The following is a 5,038-nucleotide window of genomic DNA, read 5'->3' on the forward strand; positions in this document are numbered from 1 at the left end:
TTTAATAGTAGCCTATCAAAAACTTCGATACATTAATGTAAAGTTTAAGTGACTCACGTAGGCATGAATAATTTTTCTTTCACACATGTATCCAAAAGGGTCGGTCATTCTTAGAATCCTTTTTTTTCTTTTTTTCCCTTAATTTCTTACATAAAGTAGTTTAAATGCTTGCGTGTAAAGCTTAGAGATAGAAGCATAAGTGCTTTTGACAAAGCCAAATTCTCTACAACCATCACCGGAGAAAAGTGGCTTTTTCATTCTATGCTTCTTTCTAAGTGGGATTTTCTGTTGTTAGAAATTCCTGAGGATTCCCTAAATAAAACTTCAAAAGTTGAGCGAAGTAGTAGATGCCATGTTCTTTCAAATGAAGCTTTTGAGGTGGGACTTTGGCTTCTTCCATTTGTCCATTTTTGATATATATATATAAAAAAAAAATTAAATCAATAAAATAAAAATAACGAGAAAGTTTTTTGGTGGGGCGGTGCCTCCCTATCATCATCGTTTTGAAGCTTCTCTACTAATAGACCAAATTATGATTCTTTTTCTTTAACTTCATACAACTATATAACAAATTAAGAACATTTATGATCGAATAAGCGAACTTTCTCAATGAAGAAATAAATTAAATTTTATTTAGAGAGATGACCACTTTTCCCCTTAATGTTTTTAATTTTTACCACTTTATTATCCCATTTTTTATAAGGAAAATGATTATTTATGGCTACATATGTGAATTCTTATTCTTCTTCTTCTTATTTATTTTAATTTTTTTTGTGGGTAAAAGTTCGACAAACAATAGGGTGTTTTGAAGAACTATAAGGAAATGAGTGGTAAAAACAAAAAAAATATTATAGAAAAGTGGCTCCTAAATATTTTTAAATCATTAGTTGTATTAGGTAAATTATCTCAAAGTTAATTGGTTACTTTAATTATTGCCTTGGGCCATAGAATATTGAATTATTCCAGGATCCTGAAACAATATTCACACTCTGTTGCAGGAAAGTGTTTTGAAAAAATAAGGTGTTGCCATGATAGATCATTTTAAGCTACCTCTGGATATATATAGGATTAAACAAATATTTTGTCTTTTTTAGTTTTTTAAATAAGAATACCGTTTTAAAAATGACATCCAAACTTTTTCTTTTCTTTTCTTTTCTTTTCTTTAAAAAAAAAAAAAATCCCAAAAGGCAAATGATAGTACAATTCTTCTAACGTAAAAAGGGAAACCAATGGTCATCTTTTTTGCTTGATTGGTGCCTCTCCTGCCCAAATTCATCTCATGGTCATAAAGCAAGACTACTTTCCTTTATTCTAAAACTTAAAAAAGAGAGAAGTGAAAAAAGTCTACTTGCTTTGAGTGCAAGAAGCTTGCAAAACTTTTTAGAATTACTACTAGTAGTGGCTCTCAATCTTCCCCAGCTGTGCCTGTGAATATGATTTGTTCGTATGTGTTTGCTTAAAGTTTGACCTTTGGGGACATGATTATCAAATTCGCGGTATTCATAATATTAACACAAGTGTGTGAGTAAAAAAAAAGGTTGGTGGGGTTTCGCTTGCACTAGTGAAAAGAGTTATGGGCCCTTTTGTCTCATGATATTCCATCAATTAGTCTTTGAGAGGGAAGCTTTTCTTTTTATTATCTATATGATCATAAATTGATCGACTGTGATTTGAAATTGAGAGCAAAAGGAACCACCTTTTCGAGGTTGTAATAGGTCAAAAATAATGCCACATACTTTCTCAATTACATGAAGGAAAGGGAGATTTGAAGATCCTTTTAAATTGGGTCATTGGTTGATTGATCATCAATCCTTACTTGAAGATTAAAAAGGAAATCAATTAAAAGAAATTAAACATAAAGTTTTTTCTTTTCTTTTCTTTTCTTATTAATTTTTTTTTTCGTGAATCATGGTTCCTCTATTATTGGTGGGGTGAGGTGATTGAAAAGGCCATATGGATTGATGCAAGTGGGGAAAGCTTTTCCCTTGCGAAGGAACCAACTACAAAGCAACACCTTTTTGTAATAATACAAAAGTTAAACTAATCTACAGAGAGAGAGAGAGAGATTTTCTTTTTATATATTCTTATTATATTTCTTTTTGCCCCTCAATTCAAACTGATCAAGTAAAGTTAGTATAATGATGAAAATATGCCATAAAAAGCCAGGTTTCAATTTAAATGTGTAAGGGGGAGTTAGAGTGATGAGGTCACCAAATTCTTGTTAAAGTGGGTGGAATTATTAAAGTATCATGCTTATGACTTGGGGTACACTAGAGACAAAAGCAAGGAGCTTCTTCAAGAATTCTTACTTCCTTTTCAATTGTCTGTTCAAAATTTCTAGTTGTTGTTGATTTTGTTTTGGTTTTATTAAATTAAAAAAAGAAAACAACTAAACTAGAAAACTGCATGCAGAAATTGAGAAAATTCTTAGTTGTTTCACCGTATATATTTTCATTAATTGAATTCTTATTATACATGTATTTACTTTTATAATGTAAGGTACGTATTATAGAAATTCAAAGAAAGGTGTGTGTGCACGCGCGCATATTGACAATATTTAAAATTATTTTTATAAAGTTAGATTCTAAAACTATATAACTCTTCGACACTTCACATCAAATAATGAATGAAATGAGATAATTAAACGATTAAGAATTTGTCTCAAAGTTTTGAGATAAAAATCTCAATTCTTATTTAAAAAATTAGTCTTAATTTTATAAGATGATCTTAAACATAATTTATCTTTAAAACTAAAAAGGAAACAATTAACAATTGTAAAATTGTAAAATTTTTATGTTTCTTTTTAACTCAACAAAAATATTTTGAAAATTACTTTCTTATATATTCATCAATTTTATTCCCCACCTTCTCCCTAACAAAACTACAAGGAGAACAAAATTGCCATTTGTCAAGGCATCAATACAATACCGTTCAAACTTTCCCATTACACCATTGATAGAGGTCCCTCCCACAATCCACACTCATTATTTTCCCTTGTTTGTACTTACTATATTTTTTCAAGCATTAATAATTGCACTAAACATTATTGAATCCACCTCATGTGTAAAAGAAAAAGATGTATGAACAAAAAATATTGAGTATACGTGACCAACAAATTTTAAGATTCCTTAATCTTGATTAACAACTTAGTTTCGACTTTTAGGTGGGGTATATGTGATTCAAAGTTTTGTCATTCCTAATTTATTGAGTTGTTTCTTTACCTCGAGCAGGCCTTTTCACAATTGGATAAAAGAATAACCCCATGTGTGAAATCATCTTTTATTTATAAATTTTAATTGCGTTAACATCATGTTTTTTAATTTACGTTAGATGAACAGTTCTTATTCTTTTTCAACTATTGATGCCAATAATGTTTGAGGTTCAGTATTTCAATCATTTTATGCCCTATATTTTGTACAATAATAGTTGGTGTATATATTTTTGTTAAATTCTAAAGACAATAATTTTTCTTGTTCGCTCTTGATCGTATTGATTATAATTCTGCATGATAGCAGTTAGAGAACATGTTTCAAAAGAAACCAAAAGAACATAAAAAAAAAAAAAAATTGTACAAAACAGTATCTATATATAAGCAAGTTGCACCGACTGCTTGAATGTTTCAGAAAAAGAAAACAAAAAGGTGCATTAGAATGTTTGTTACCTTGATATGACCTCAATAATCTACCTACTTTACAAGCAAATTTTATTATTTTTTCGAGGAAGCAATGAAATATTAGTCATTTTTTTATTAACAAGAAATTCAATGTGCTTTGTTTCCATAGTTCACATGCTTGTTTATTTATTTATTTTTACATGAAAGAATTTCTTTCATTCATTCAACAAACTGAATACATTAACGTTTCTGTTAATAAGATGAGATTAAATAATAATTCCTTATAAATTAGATCAATATGCATATATTTTCATCCATTGCAATAAATAGATTGACTAAACTCTTATTGACAACCAAGGAGGAAAGTAGTGTATTGAAATATCAATAAAAGATATCTCCACTATCGATGTATAGGCTTTTTTAGAGTATAAACATGAACATTCCTTAACTTATTTTTAAAAAGTCCATTCTATTGGCTTGATCACCAATGATACAGTAACAAATATCTTGTAAAATTTGATCTACACATTGTATTTTCCCGGATTTAAAGCTAAGAGACCTCAAGTCTACTAGAAAAATACATTTTGACTGGTAATAATAGAAAAGAAACTAATACCACCACAAATTAGTGTTTGGATGGAGTAAAAGTTACGGATCTATAATCATACAAGAATCTACTTTCACACATGAACTGGAAGGAAACAAAAAGACAAAAATAAGAACAGAAAATCTTAAAGTGCAATGCCGCCGGAAGAAAGCTATGGAGAGCTCCCGTCCGGCGGCATGAAAAAGGAACAGTTGATCTTTGTTTGTTGTGAGAATATTAAAGAGAGAGAGAGAGAGGTTTGAATCTTTCAGTTTGATCTTAATTTGTTCACATGTTAAATGTACATAGAGCATTTTGATCATAAAAGTAGTCATATAATCCTTTTGTTATGCCATATAAATATATTTTCGCATGATTATGCCCTTTGATTATATTGACTAAATTATGTTGCATCTGAGCATTAATTATTCAAAGAAAAGAGACTCATGAGACTATTTATGAAACCGAGCTATTTATGTGTACATTTAAGTAAAATTTGAAAGTCTAAGAAACTTTTTCCAAATCATTGACCAATTAAATTACGTTATATTCCTTATAAAAAATTATCCGTTTTTTTAATATTTTAATCCACCTTTATCACAGTGACGATAAAAACTATTCGGCCGAGATAAGAGAGAGAGAGAGAGAGAGAGAGAGAGAGATCAAATTTCTAGTTTTATTCATCTGATTATTTATTTATTTTGTAATAATTCGAATAAAACTTTGGTCTCGAATTCAAGAATCTAACTCCCGTATTTCTTAAGCTAGCTAATAAAGTACATATCAATCATTCAAAACACAACTCCTAAGTAATTAATTAATATGATTATTATCATTTC

This window comes from Citrus sinensis, chromosome 9 (assembly GCF_022201045.2).
Source record: "Citrus sinensis cultivar Valencia sweet orange chromosome 9, DVS_A1.0, whole genome shotgun sequence".
Classification (NCBI taxonomy): domain Eukaryota; kingdom Viridiplantae; phylum Streptophyta; class Magnoliopsida; order Sapindales; family Rutaceae; genus Citrus; species Citrus sinensis.